The sequence below is a fragment of the Sylvia atricapilla genome, chromosome W (genome assembly GCF_009819655.1).
Source record: "Sylvia atricapilla isolate bSylAtr1 chromosome W, bSylAtr1.pri, whole genome shotgun sequence".
Taxonomy (NCBI): Eukaryota; Metazoa; Chordata; class Aves; order Passeriformes; family Sylviidae; genus Sylvia; species Sylvia atricapilla.
Window position 1 is genome coordinate 13,777,492 of NC_089173.1, and position 15,800 is coordinate 13,793,291.

Here is a 15,800-nt window from a genome sequence, read left to right on the forward strand (position 1 = left end):
CAGTCGCTGGTACAGATGTTTGGTTCTCTCAATATGTCCCATCACACAGGGCTGCAGGAATACCAAAAAGTGAGTTGCATTCCAGGTTAGTAAAAAAGGTTGAGTACAATCAATTTATATACATTATGTTGGCAGATTTTTTGGCTCCTAAAACAATGTTTGCCTACAAGAGAAACAAAACCTAAATTCAACTCAGTTTTATAATATGAACCATCAAGTTTTTGCTCAGCATCCCAAGCACGAGACCTGGCACACAAGGGTGGCTCATGTTGACAGGAGAACGGCCATAATCCATCAGAAATGTCAACACATGGCACTGGTGGGGCCATTGGTGCAGGGCAGTAAATCAGAGGGTTAATGGGAGTAGAGAGTCCTGCAGCAGCACTTCCAGCTCACAGCTATCATAGTTCTCTCTGTTTTATGTCTGTACCTCTCAGGGGGTAAAGGATAGAGGAGAGACTTGCCAAAGATCCTACAAAATATCTCATACAAAACAAGGCATGAAACCAAGAATTGCTGACTGACAGTCCTGTGATGGCCCAAACAACACAATTGGGCCAAGTCCTCCTTCCGGGAGGCTCAACTGAGCACAAATGCTTCATTTTCTAAGAGCAGCTCTACTCCAAGTCTTGCATTTCCCAGGCAGGAAAAGCAGCCAGGTCCCTCTCCATGGAAACTTGAATGCCCAAAGTGGTGTGAGCAGCACTCCCCACAAACAAACTCTTAGTTACATGCAGAGAGAAGTATTCTGAAAGGGAAGTGTTGCATCATGAAGTCTCCCACATCACCAGTTTTTAGAAGGTTCCAATAGGAAGCAGGGGGAGATTTACCCTGAGCATTTTTCATGAGCATTTCTGCAGTGCCAACACTGATCACTTAGCCGAGCAGCATGGAAAGTCACACAGATACTTTGAGATGCTAACACAACACAAATAATGCTTTTGCTGATCATTTGTTGGCAGCCACACACCAGTGCCCTAAAGGATACCCCAGGCAACTGAGGGGAACTCTAAATGAAAAACAAGCTGTCAACCTGCCTGAGGACACAAGATGGAGATGGCAGACATTTCTAAGGGAGCGTGTTCCTCACTGGCTGCCATCTGGAAAAAGCAGCAACTCTCTTTTACTTGAATGCTACTCAGGATTTGGTTTTCAAGAAAACTGCAAGGCAGGATAACAAACAATGACACATTTGTCCCAGTGAAGCCTTGGAGCTGACACTGGCAGGGCAGGAGGTGCTCACAGTCTTGGAGCACAAGAGGGGCACCAAGTAACCCTGGCTGCTTGTTCCCACACTGTTCAGCATTCCAGAGCTGCACAGTGAGGTAGATGCCTTGAAGAATCTGCCCTAGGGTGGGTTTCCTGCTTTCAGAGATATGATTTTGCTGCAGATCCAACACAGGCACTCCTTGATTTTATTGACTTGGTTTGCTCTCAGCAAATGGACGTAGGGCTATAAAAAAACCAGCAACATACCTTTGGCCTTTAAAAAGCAGTTCAGAGTTCAAGGAGCAAGTGACAGTTTAGGAAGGCTCTCCGGATTACAATTCTTCCATTTTTGGCATGCTTTCATGTTTTTCAGGCATTCAGTGCCAGCTTCTGTAGACAAGGAACCAGGTCACAACCCCTCAGGTGCACCCTCTTCCCACAGCTTTCTGTTCAGCTTCAGTGTTACTCATCCCAGCCCAGCCTGCAAAAACAGGGGACAAACTGGGACAGGGAGGACAGGGAGGACAGGGGCAAGGCTCTCACTGGAGACAACAAAAGGGAATAAACAGCCTGAATGGAGAATCAAGAGGTGCTGGTGAACTCCTGATATCTCTGATATTCAGGTATCTCCTTCAGATCCCACTGACCTAGCCTTTCTCATATTTGTCCACTTCATTTGTTGCGGTTGTTGGCAGCAGCAAAGACCATTTCTTGCTGTGTGCTCAGCCCATGCCCAAAAGCAGAGTCCCAGGCTGGACCTTAGCTACTCAGGATGTGCACAATGTGGGCTCCAGCCACGCCTGCTGTGGCAACAGCTCTGCAGCGCCCAGGCACCAGCACCTGAGCTGCCCATGCCAGACATGGCAGCTCTATCATGCTCTCCCTAATACAGAGAACTTAAGAAGTAAAAAAATCACAAATGATCATCAACAGCACTGCAGATACTCCCCGCTGGAGCCCACTGGGAGCCCACAGTCCCTGTAGCCAAGTTGGCAATGCCATCTAGTGCATGCAGGCAGAAATAGCACAAAGCCACAGGTGGGCAGATGTGCACGGCTCCAGATGTGCAGCCCAGATGTGCTCTCAGCCAGGGCGATGGCACCAGGGTACCCCAGCCCTGCACATTGCTTGCCCCAGATTTTTCCCACCCAGAAAGAGCTTGGCCTTATTCAGATATCCCACTTGTCTGGAGAGGGAGGGGAAATCCTCCCCTTTACCCAAAGGCTTTCAGCTGTATTTTTCCAGCTACATCAGCCTGTGGTCATTATTGCCAAAACAGCTTCACATTTGGGCTCTCTGGCGTCACTCAAATGTAAAACATCTCCCACACAAACATTTTTTTGGTTTTTTTGAGCAAGGCAAACACTCAGTAACTAGAACCATTTCTCTTAAACATGAACAAAGAGTGAGGTTTTTTCAAAGGACCTGAAGGTTTCCTTGTAATGAGAGCATTCTCTGATGCAGACCAAAATCTGTGGCATTCTGGTTTTTTGGGATTTTTTCCCGATTGCCTACTTTTTAAAAAATTATATCTGGGCTGATCAGTTCTTGTGCAACTTTTCTGTAATTTCACCAGTGACTTAAAACTTTTTTTTTAAAGGGGAATCATTTGGCTTTTAAAAATACTTTTAGACAAAAAAATGATAGGTCTTTCACTAAAAATGTGTGACCTCTACAAACAAAATATTTCAACAGCTATTGAAAAGATATTTTGTTAAGAAAAGGATGAGTTATACACTTTATGTTTTGTTGAAAAATTAGTTCATTTCTAGCTCTGTAAGATGCAGGTCATTCTCCAACTGTTATTTTAAGTTGTTCTTCAATCCAATTTAAAGAAATTTTTTCTCAAAGCTTTCTGTATTTTCCATACCTTTAACAAAACATTCAAGAAGACTGTTCCTCATTACAAACCCTTTGCCTTCTAAGTGCTTTATACATTTAATAGGTATAAAAAGTCAGAGGAGGAGGGGAAATGGGTCTACCTGGGCTTAATTTAGAAATAGAATTTTAATATATAGACCAGGTCCAACCCACTCACTGCTGCTGGGTGTAAGAGTCAAGATTGGCTTCCACTGCGATGTGGATGTAGAGCAGAGGGGATATTTCAGTGGCTACTGGTGTGCTCCAGGGGTTAAATCCACCCTGGCCATGCAGGGACATGTAAAGCCTCTCTGCAACTGAAGCTGAAGCCACTGGGGCTGGATGAAGCAGGACTGGAGCAGACTGAATCCAACTGCTGCTGGAGTCAGTAGGAGCCACTCTGCAGGCTTGGAGCTAAGTCAGAGCTTAAATAAGAACTGGAAGGATAAAAGCTTGTGGGATCAGGCCTAAAACCAACAGCTCCCAACTCAGTACAGACTCGGAGAATATCTAAAATAACCAGTATCATTATGGGCTCACATGTTAAAATAAATGAAAATCAATAATGTTAATAGACATTAATTCATGCTAATAGAATCACTGCTCCAAAAGCAGAGTTATTAAGCCCAGTTAGACCACTACCACTGGCTACATATTAAAAAGAACCAAAATATTTAAATATTGATGACATTCCTTTGAAATTAATAGTATTTCCTTCGCATTATGCACTGATCTTTGTTGCATTTCTCTGGGGAATGGTTTTTTCCCCAGGGCCTCTGGAGCTGTAACTCTATAGTTTGACCCTTCCTTCCTTTCTGGACCTAATTGGCTGAGTTCCAGCCATCCCCCCTGGCAGGAGCCTTGATAAGGTCCTGCTCTTCCTCTTCTCGCTCTCTTACCTCCTGGGGCCTTCTCTTGCCTCCTGGGGCCTTCTCTTGCCTCCTGGGGCCCTGCCTCCTACCCTCTGGGCCCTTGCCTCTTGGCCCTCCTGCCTTCGCCTCCCCGTATGGAATAAACGTCTTGGATCAACCCTGGGGGTAAGAGCCTCTTTTGGAATCTTTTGCCCTGGTCCCCTCGAAGCATTTCCCCCAAAGCCTCCCAAGAAACAGAGCTAGCCCCGGGGGGCTGCGGGGGAGTGCTTCAGTTGGCGCCCAACGTCAGTTTTTATTATATTAAAAGCCCACGCAGTAGCTGGAGCCCCTTCCAGGGGTCTCAAAAGCTTTTGAGCAGTCAACTACCCTACCATCTATGAGTTGCCTTTTTGTGACCCTAAGTGGTTGGGATTGAACCAGTAGCTTGCCCTACGCCTGAGGCAAGTCGGCTCAGGACTAGGGACTTCTGATGCAGCTGCACACACAAGCCTCGGTCCACAAGACAGGTAAAATTCCCCCGTGTTGCGGCTAACCCGGGAATAGCTCCTAGCTGGGAGGAGGTTTACCATTGGATCGTGGACACTGCACGGCTGCAGGGTGCGCTAGGACCCAGCAGAGGCAGTTTGAAGTAAACGTGAGGGGTTTTCCCTGGCCGGAGCTCCGCAGCGAGCGGCGCCGCCCCGGCCGGCACAGCCCACGTTTCGGGGGTTTTCACGGCACGGGTCGGGTCACAAAAGCCAGGCTACGGCGGCTGGACCCCCCCCAGTGCCCCCGGAGCCGGAGAGAAGCGGCAGCAGTGACGCTCTCTCGGCCCCGTGGCTCCCCCGTCTCGCTTGCTCGGCTCATACCGAGTGTCGGGAAAATTTCGTGTTGTGTTTTCGCGTCAGAAGGTAGATTTTGAACAGGTAGTTTTTAAAACATCAGAAACATGGGCGTACGGCTATCTGTTCACCAAAAGAGTTTATTACAACATCTTAAAAGTATTTTAATTGATGTTAAAATCCCTAAAAAGTTGCTAATACATTTCGTCTGTTGGCTATCAGCTGAAATTCCAGAATCTGCCTTGCAAGACTTAAATTCTGTTTCATTTTGGGATAAAATTGGACATTCATTAACTTCAAAAATTGAGAATGGTGATAAAAAAGCTCCTCTATTCATTCCAATATTTTTACAAGCCCGCAAGCAGCTGTTAGAAGCGGAAAAAAGCAGACAGCCACAGACAAATTCCCCAAATGCCTTTTCCCTTTTCCCTGATTCCTCAGTTCCCGAACTGGAAAAGCTCAATGAGCTTCCCCAGCAGAAACAGGACCACGTGTTGGGGGACAATGGCGGACACCATGTGCTTGCTCTTTCTCCCAACGACCCCCTCTCTCCCCAGTTCCCCGCCCCTGCTCCATATCTCTTCCCCAATTCATTCGTGCCTTGGGCTGTCCCGCCCCATCCTTCCTCCCAGTGCCTCCCCCTCCCTCCGAGCGGCGGGGACGGGGGCGGGCCCCTTGCAGCCTGCGGCCCCGGGTGGGGTGGGGGTGGGCAGCTCCCAGCCTACAGCCCCAGCGGGGGAGGAGATTTCCTTGCCGCAAGGGGAAATGGGCAGCCTCCTCCGGGACCCCGGGAGAGGGGGGGGGAGCTGCCTCGTGCCAGACCCCAGGGGGTGGGGGAGGGAATACCTCCTGCCTCCCTGGGCAATGGAAGAGCAGCAGAAATTTTAGTAACTCAGAAAGATGTTGGTGAAAGCATACCCTCTGTAGCACCTGTAGTTTATCTTGGTAAGAGAAACGGCAGGAGAACTTATCAGCCGTTATCCTATCAAGATAAAAAGGAACTTTGCAAAATACAGAGAGAATTTGGAAGATCCAGTGAAATTTTTAAAGGTATGATGAGAGCAACTTTTAATTCGAATGAAATGGTACCTACTGACATCAAAGACCTATTCAGATGCTTGTTAAGTCCCTCAGAATATGACTTATGGGAAACCAGATGGAAAAGGGCTTTGATAACAGTATTACAGGAAATTCACCAAACTCCTGGCGAAGCAAAAGACAATGATGATAATGATATCACACATGATCATTTGTGTGGTGAAGGGAATTGGCACTGTCCAGAAATGCAAACTCGAGTGTTATCCAAGCCAGTCTTAGATAAGATCTGTAATGCTGCAGAAAAAATGTTTTACCAGCTACCAACAATAGAAGTTAAAGGCAGTTATGTTAACATTAAACAGTTTCCTTCAGAGAATTTCTTGCAGTTTGTGGACCGTCTGAGAACGCAAGTGGAAAGACAAGTGCAAGATCCGGTGGTGCAGGCAGAATTGATCAAGGAGATGGCTCAGAGGAATGCTAATGAGACCTGTCGTAGAATTATTCTTAGCCTTCCCCTCGACCCATCGCCTAGTCTTGCACATATGATTGAAGCCTGTACCAGGAAAGCAGAATTGTTCAGTGCACCTGAAAGGAATCCAGGACTGGCACACCCACAGCATGCGGCAGCTGCGGTACCAGGACCAAGGAGGCAACCAATGTCACCAGACCAGCTGCAGCACATCACCTGCCTCCGTTGCAAAAAGCCAGGACACTTCGCCAGAGCCTGCCCACAAAACCAGAAACAGAAGAAGTTCAACAAACAAAAAAACTGAGCTTACAGCGCGTACCCGCTGTTGATAAAAATACGCGCAAAGATATAAATATAGCGGGACCCACACTGGCAAATGCCTCTCTCTTAACAAAAAAGGGGGAGGACGGGACACACGGTGTGGGGGTGCAGAAAAATAAAAATGTCAAATGTTCAATTAACAAGGTTTGGCAGCCGCGAGGCCGATTCAGGCTCGTGACTGCCAAAGGTTTTCATTTCAGGTCTACTGATTGGACAGTCATTACAGTGGACCTGTCAAACATCCCACAGGATCTGACGGTTTACCACATGGGACTGGACAGTGAGTATTTTGTTATTGGGGACACAGCACACACACCTTTGGAGATTGAGGTAGCTCCCATGACCATTAAGGGAGAGATAACAAGCCTTATGCTGTTGGCACGCTGCATGCACCCACCATTTTACCTAGTAGAGGGGCAAATTCTTGCTCAGGCTATTCCTGTTCCAGCAGAGATCACAGCAGATGGAAAATCACCAGAAGTCTACTGGGCTGAGGTGGTGGGAGAGAATAAACCCTGTATGGCATGCAACCTAGCCTGTGGGCCAGACCGCCTCCATGTGGAAGGGGTCCTGGACACGGGCGCGGACATCACAATTATACCTAAAACCATGTGGCCATCACATTGGGAATTGCAATCTGTAGCGGGCAAACTTCAGGGCATAGGTGGAATCACATTGGCAAAAATTTCAAAAAACATCGTGCAAATTGAGGGACCTGATGGAAAATTGGCCAGCGTCCGCCCATTTGTTGCAGAATATAAGGCCCCCCTGTGGGGGAGAGACACCATGTCCCAGTGGGGTGTCCAATTGGTCATTCCTAAGACTCCTCAGGATTTTTGCAAATAGCCACTGTGGAGCGCCCTACCCAAAAGTTAACGTGGCTGGATAATACCCCAAAATGGGTAGCACAGTGGCCATTGAGTAAAGAGAAGCTCAAGGCGCTTGAGGAGCTCGTGGAAGAACAATTGGCTCAAGGACACCTAGAAGAGACAACAAGCCCTTGGAATTCCCCAGTCTTTGTAGTAAAGAAACCGGGGAAGGACAAGTGGAGGTTGCTCCATGATCTCCGGGAAATAAACAAAATTGTAGAGGACATGGGACCACTCCAACCAGGGATGCCCACTCCATCAATGCTCCCTCGAGATTGGCAATTGGCTGTCCTAGATATCAAGGACTGTTTCTTCCAAATTCCACTGCACCCAGAAGATGCCCCACGGTTTGCATTCTCGGTTCCCACCATCAATCGAGAAGCCCCAATGAAGCGCTATCACTGGAGAGTTTTGCCCCAAGGCCTTAAAGTGAGTCCTTTCATATGCCAACAGTACGTAGCCTCATTGCTGTCTTTCGGTACGTGCCGAGAGAAAGGATGCCATCATCCTTCACTACATGGACGACATATTACTGTGCTGCCCTAATAACATAATACTCCAACACACACTTGACCTAGTGGTTAAGGTTTTAACCTCTGCTGGATTTCAATTGCAGGAAGACAAAGTTCAAAGGATGCCACCTTGGAAGTACCTGGGTCTGGAAATCAGTGCGAGGACCATTGTTCCACAGAAATTGGAAATTGAGTGCAATCCCAAAACCCTAGCAGATCTCCACTCCTTGTGTGGGTCTTTGAATTGGGTAAGACCCTGGCTAGGCCTCACGAATGAGGATTTAGCTCCCCTCTTCAATTTATTGAAGGGGGAGAGGGAGCTGGTTTCTCCCAGGGAACTGACCCCAGAGGCAAAGACAGCGATCGAAAAGGTACAGAAGGCCTTGTCAGAGAGGCAGGCTCATCGGTGTGAGCCAAATGTGCCTTTCCATTTCATTGTTCTAGGAAAGCTGCCACATTTGCATGGTTTGATTTTCCAATGGATCGAGGGGCAGAGAGATTCACTCTTGATCATAGAGTGGGTCTTCCTCTCTCACCAAAGATCCAAGACCATCACTAAGCCACAAGAATTGATAGCTCAGCTGATTCGGAAGGCCAGGGTGAGATTGTGTGAACTGGCTGGTTGTGACTTTACATGTATTCACCTTCCAGTCAAACTTTCTAAGGAGGGAAGGAACTCTCCTGAGAGATTGACCAAAGAGATGTTTGAGCATTTGCTCCAGAGCAATGCCAGTCTCCAATTATCTCTGGACAGCTACAGAGGACAAATATCAGTCCATGCCCCGTCTCACAAGTTGTTCAACGAGGAATTCCACCTCATTCCTTGTGAGATAAGGAGTCGGAGACCACTCAAGGCTCTCACAGTGTTCACAGATGCTTCTGGGGCTTCCCACAAGTCGGTGATGACTTGGAGAAATCCACAGACTCAGCACTGGGAAGCTGATGTTGAGTTTGTGGAGGGATCCCTCCAAGTGGCTGAACTGGCTGCAGTGGTAAGAGCTTTTGAGAAGTTCTCAGAACCAATTAACTTGGTAACGGACTCTGCATACGTAGCGGGGGTAGTGTCCAGAGCGGAGCAGGCTGTGCTCAAAGAAATCGAGAATGAACATCTCTTCAGATTGCTTTCGAGGCTAATTCATTTAGTCTCTCATCGAGAGCATCCATTCTATGTGATGCATGTGAGGTCACACACTGATTTGCCAGGTGAAATTGCAGAAGGGAATCGTCAGGCAGACTCCCTTGCTGCACCAGTTGAAAAAGCACGTCTCCCTGATGTCTTCCAACAGGCAAAGCTGAGTCACCAACAATACCATCAAAATGTGCCAGGTCTGATCCGTCAGTTCCAGCTAACACGGAGTCAGGCTTGAGCCATTGTGGCCACCTGTCCCAACTGCCAGCTCCAAGCCATGCCGTCTATGGGCATGGGGGTTAACCCCTGGGGCCTTGGCAGTTGTGAAGTGTGGCAGACAGACATCACACACATTCCTAGTTTTGGTCGCCTCAAGTATGTTCATGTAAGCATTGACACATATTCAGGCGCAGTTTATGCCTCTGCCCATGCAGGAGAAAAGTCTGTGCATGCCAAGCAGCACCTAGTGCAAGCTTTTTCAGTATTGGGAATCCCAAAAGAAATCAAAACTGATAACGGCCCAGCGTATGTGTCCAAGGAGTTCCTGGAGTTTGTCCAGCAGTGGGGAGTGAAACGTAAGACTGGCATCCCTCACTCCCCCACAGGTCAAGCTGTGGTTGAGCGTGCACACCAGACGCTCAAGCAAGTCTTGGCTAGACAGAGCAGTTCAACTGCGTGGATGTCTCCGCAGCAGAAGCTCTGCAAAGCCATGTTTACTATCAGTTTTCTGAACTGTTCATTTGAAAATATGAGTCCACCCGTGGTACGTCATTTTAACAGTGGCGATCAATTCAAATTGTCTCAGCGTCCACCAGTCTTGATTAGGGATCCTGAAACTTGGGAAACCAAAGGTCCCTATGAGCTCGTGACCTGGGGTCGTGGCTATGCATGTGTGGCTACTCCCTCAGGCCCTCGGTGGATTCCTCAGAAGTGGGTGAAACCTTTTGTCCCCAAAAATCCAGCTCTAGCAGAAGGGGATGACGGGCAAGTAGCCGTTGCCTCAAAGAGAAGACGCCGCCGGATGGAGGAAAAAGAATCTTCCTAGGTGTGGACTCCTTCCGGCAGAAACAGAAACTTCTACCGTGTTTTAAAATGTCTGTTTTTCCCTTTTAGAGAAAACCTACCTCCCACTCAACCCTGTGATGAACCCCATCCAAGCTGTCATCTTGTTAGTGACAAATGAAACAAGAATCTGAAGATTGGGTCAAGGAACTGTTCAGGGGTTGGGGATTCACAGGGTGGTGGATTTCTATAGTTAAAACCATTTTGTTGTTTCTTGTTATTCTTTTCCTTGTAACCATAGCGTTCGGGATCCTACGTTGTTTGATTTTCAAAGCTATCAATAGTCTCATACCTTCTACCTCAGAAGTCAACCACATAGAGTTGACAAACCTAAAGCAGTCTGACTTTCCCACCAATTGTGAGTGGTGGGGAAATCAGCATTCCAAGTCAAAATGAACCTAATGCTTTTCTTCTAACTTTGTTAAACAAAAAAGGGGGAATTGTTGTATTTCTCTGGGGAATGGTTTTTTCCCCAGGGCCTCTGGAGCTGTAACTCTATAGTTTGACCCTTCCTTCCTTTCTGGACCTAATTGGCTGAGTTCCAGCCATCCCCCCTGGCAGGAGCCTTGATAAGGTCCTGCTCTTCCTCTTCTCACTCTCTTACCTCCTGGGGCCTTCTCTTACCTCCTGGGGCCTTCTCTTGCCTCCTGGGGCCCTGCCTCCTACCCTCTGGGCCCTTGCCTCTTGGCCCTCCTGCCTTCGCCTCCCCGTATGGAATAAACGTCTTGGATCAACCCTGGGGGTAAGAGCCTCTTTTGGAATCTTTTGCCCTGGTCCCCTCGAAGCATTTCCCCCAAAGCCTCCCAAGAAACAGAGCTAGCCCCGGGGGGCTGCGGGGGAGTGCTTCAGATCTTGGCTGAGCCATGCTTGACATCTGGAGTAGTTAAAATAACAACCTGAACAGACACAGTCTGTCACTAATTTTTAAAAGTAAAAAAACCCCAATTTTAACTTCTGGGCTCTCATTAAACCCACTCTGCTGTCTCAGTGCAGGGCCCAGAAGAGGAGAGCCATGAATACACTACACGGATTAGCTGAGGCACTGCCAGTGCTGGAGGCAGCTGTACCACCACAGCCCCACTTGCCCCAGGTTAAGCCCCAGGGCTCCCTACACAGGTCCTGGAAATCCCTGTCTTACTGGAGAAAAGGGACTTTGCACAGAGCCTGGATTCTCACTCTCATGGTAGAGACATCATTTCACAGCTCACTTTCACAGGAGTCTGGGTTCATCACAGGCAAGACTATTCCTGTGCTCGGCTCCAAGGCATGGTCCTGTCTGCTCCTGAGGATGTGCAGCCCCAACACAACCTTCATCACTGGTGGGCTGTAGGAGTTTTGGTGGGCTTTTTTCTCCCTTTAATTATTTTGAAAACCAAGGGTGGAATCAATTGCTTCCTTCATTCATCGAGATAGGATAAATATATAGGTTTGGTCATGGTTTTACTCACGTTTTTCACACACCTCACAATCATATGGGTTAAGCAACTCCTCACAGCTGGGATTCCTGCGTCTTTAATGCTACATGTGTGAGCAGCAAGAGGAGGCCACCGAGGAAGGGAGCAAACCACCCTCTGCAATGAAATGGGGCCAAAATCGTAATGGGGGAGGTTTCTCTCTTCCAGAGGCTTCAAATTAATTTCTGATTCCTGTGAATGCCTGGAGGATGCAGTGCAAAACCCACATGCAAACCTGGCTCCTCCGGCTGGCTGCCACCTGCATCTCTCTCCCATTCAGTCTCCAAAAAACCTGCTCTGGTCCCATCCTGCAGCAGGACTAAAACACTGCAAAAAGCTCTACAGGGTGAGCATGACTCTGTTGGGAGGGTGACCAGGAAGCACCTCTACGATGCTGGATTATAAAGGTGGTGAAAAAGCTGAAACCGCCACTGCCTTTTGACAGAGAAAACCAGCACAGGAATGTGGGCCAAAAGATGCTACTGCCAGCCTCTCTCAGGAAAGGAGCGGCTAATACATCAGGAGATGCATCTAATGCACTTTAAATAACAACAGAGTGAAAGAAAGGACAGGAAACAAGGACGTAGCAGTGATACAGCTCAAGTACTGCCCAAGGCACTCCTCTCCTGTCTCCCTCTCATTTCTAACCATCACCTCTAGGTCCAGTCCCAAAACTCTGGGAGCTCCTGGATGAGCCCCCTACCGTGCCTGCACCAAATACGACGGAGCACACCTGCATGGAATGGATTTTTTTACTGTTTTTAATCACCAGTTTGCAGTTAAACATGCCCTCAGTGGCAGGACATTCTTGCACCAGGAAGCAGGGCAGCTCTGCCCACCCACGATCCCACTGGGGGATTCACCCCCATCGCTCTGGTCAGCACAAGGCTTCCAACAGCTTCTCCTGCCTGTTACTATCTGTGCAAAGAACAGCCCCCATCTTCTCCATGGGTGCCCCCTCCCAGGGACAAAGGACAAGCTGAGGTATCTCTGTATGTACATTATCCCTTTCTCTAGGAAGCCAAATGTCAGAATTACTTAGCATGGAGCACACCTAATTTATTTGGCTAATTATTTTTAGAGAGCTAGACTCCAGAAGCCCTCTGTCAAAGACAACAGCTTCTTTGTAACAGACTCTTGGCCCCTGGCTTGCTGAGAGCCCTCATTCACCCACATAAACACTGACCCCCAACTCTTCCTGCTCAAAAATGAAAATCCCACCACTGTTTTGTAGCACAAATTTCTGTTCAATACTCAAGTGGTTTCGAATGCGCAACCATCCAAAGAATTTAACAATTAATAAAGAGTGATCATGCTTTTGGGTTTTTCCCCCCAAATTTGGATTGTTTTTTTCTATGAGAAAAACAAAGGAAGAAGGTTGTGACACACCAGCCAAAGTCTCCACTTGCCCCAAAACATGAAAGGACCTGGAGCCACTCAGAAGTCATCACCTTGTCTCATTTTGTGAGGCATTTTACCTGAAGCACCCTCCTGGAATGCAGCATGGCCTATGTTAGTACACAGGAAATTCAGAGCAAACAACAAAGCCACTTAGGACTGTTAAAGTGAGAGCCACTTAGTCTCTTACTCCACTATCCATTTATAAGGATGCCCAGCTCCTCACCTGCAAATAAGGCAGGGTGGCTGCTCACCCAAAATCAGAGAGGGTGTGAAGACACATTCATTGAGAGCTGCCTCCAGAGCCATGCCACACAGGAAATGATATATTTAGGATTGCACATACCAGCTCCAATACAAACACGCTCTGTTATGAGGACAAATGAAGGCAGCCATTAAAAAAAAAAAAAAAAAAAAAAAAAAAAAAAAAAAAAAAAGATGAAAACTCTTGGTTAAATCCAAATTGTCTTTCTGCTGCAGGAATCCAGTGGATATGTACCTGTGACCTTGCTTCCATTAAAGAGTCCCTGGAAATGCAGATGCACCTGCTGTCAACATCAGTGAAATGCCTCCTGTGGACCTGACTGTCCTCAGATGTGCATCTTAAGCAAGACAGCAAGCGGTGTGTGGTAGCGGCATGGGGGAAATGGCTGAAGATGTACAACAATTAGCTTTAAAAATGTAAGTTTCCAGCTATTGTTTCAGTTGCCTGTCCCTAGGGATCCTCAGCAATGCTGTATTATTGGTCATGCTAAATGGGGTTTTCAACAAATCTGGTCTGAAAGTTCATGAATGCCAAAACAGCATTTCAACCCATTAAACTTCACAGATGAAACAATTTCTTCTAAAAATAATCATCAGTTCTTCCCACCAGAAAAAATAAAAGTCTGGCCAATTTCTACTGTGCCAAGTTTTCAGGCAGGCCTGATTTTTATGGCTGAGCTTATTAAGCTCTGAAGAAAAGCAGGTTAATAATGGAAACAACCAACAGAGCTGAGTTACAGGTGAAGAGAAGCCACCCTACACAACAGGGCTGCCAGGAACTGCTGGCAAACTCATTCCACCTTGCTGATCCTGGATTTTCCTGTTCAGATGAAAAGATGTCTTAGCTCTTGCTAACATCCTTGCCATTATGTTGGTGCAAATACAGTCACGAGGCAATTACCAGCCCAGCCAAGGGCCAGCCATTGTGAGGCTGACAATAGCTTGTCAGAGGAGAAACAAATACCCTCAACCTTCTCCAAGATTTTAAGTCTCATTAGTATAAATCAGTAACCCAATTAATGAGGGGTTTAGCATATTGATTTGCATCGGATTAAATGGATTAATGACACATGTGGAGGGAGACAGTGTGGCAGGACACAGGGGAGATGAACAGCTGTGTAGGAGAAATGCATTGCTGCAATACATGAATGAGGGGCACAGGCATCCCAGATTTTGTGATAGGGATCAAGCTGCTCCCATTCAGCTCCTGTGAAACCATAAGGGAAACAGACATTACCTGGCTGTTGAAATGAATCATAGACTCATTAAGACTGGGCAAGACCTCTAAGAATATTAAGTCCAACCCTTAACCTAGGAATTCCAGGTCCACCACTAAACCATATCAGTGACTAACAAGTGGAGCAGATTTGTTGATGCAAGTAAGAGCTGCTTTAAAAATCAAAACTTCTGTTTTAGCAGTTGCAGCAATCTCTGGCTAGTGTTGAGTGGAGATGGCTTGCAAGGGAGACCACCAAGGTCCATATGTGAGATACATTCCCACCCTGCTCCTGCTGGGACACAGGGAATGCACAAGAGAAACCACCACAAAGAGCAAAGGTTTAGGAACAAGGAGCCAGGGCAGCAAAGAACCATAGGGCCAAATTGCAGTGAGCAGGCTAAAAGGCAAAAGGGTCTCCTTTTGGTCAAGGCAGAGCAGGTCCAGGGAGGAAAAACATCCCCAACAGTTACCTGCCCAACAGCACAGGGATAGTAAGCAGAGGAAGGCAACACCACATCAGGACTTGCCATCAGCATCCCCCCAAACCTTCTGGGTTTTAGCAAAAGCCTCTTTGCCACAGCCGTCTGCTCCTCCTGCACCCAGCTGGATCCCCAGCTGTGCCAGGCTGTCCAGCCCCTGGGATCATGAAAAGGACAGTTCTCCCAGAGAAGAGGGACAAAGGGACTGGCTGTGCCCAGGATACCTTCCCTTCCTCCCAGGGCAGGCAGCCCTTCCTTGCTCCAACAGTTATAAAAGGGCTCTCAATCCATGTAATCCATTAGATACAAATTACAGCAATTTGAGCACACTTAACCTAGAATTACATCAAGCCCATAAAGAGCTGTGTCTTCTCAGGCAATTTACACTGCTACAAGTGATCAAACAAACCACAGCAGAGGATTAAGCAACAAGAAAAGCAAACCAAACCCAGAAAACTTGAATCCTGAAATAGCAATTACTAAGGTTAATTCACACTCAGGTGGTCCTAAAACCACCACTATTGCATCATCTCTAACCAACCTGTGTCTTCCAGATATCTTAAACCATTAAATCCCAGAAATTTGAAAGATGCCATGAAGCACAGTACACTTCATTTGGGATCAGGATTGCAGTGTTTCTGCATCAATTTTCACCTCCTTCTACACATTTTTATATTTATTTTTAAATTATCACCAGTCCTAGAGAACATTCTGAGGAAGAAAAGCAGCAGAGGTCAGGCAATCCTCCTGCCAGCCTGGTCAAAACTGCAATGCTGGCTTATGAAGCATTGCAGGCAGATGTCCCCTGGCCATCACATCTGGCA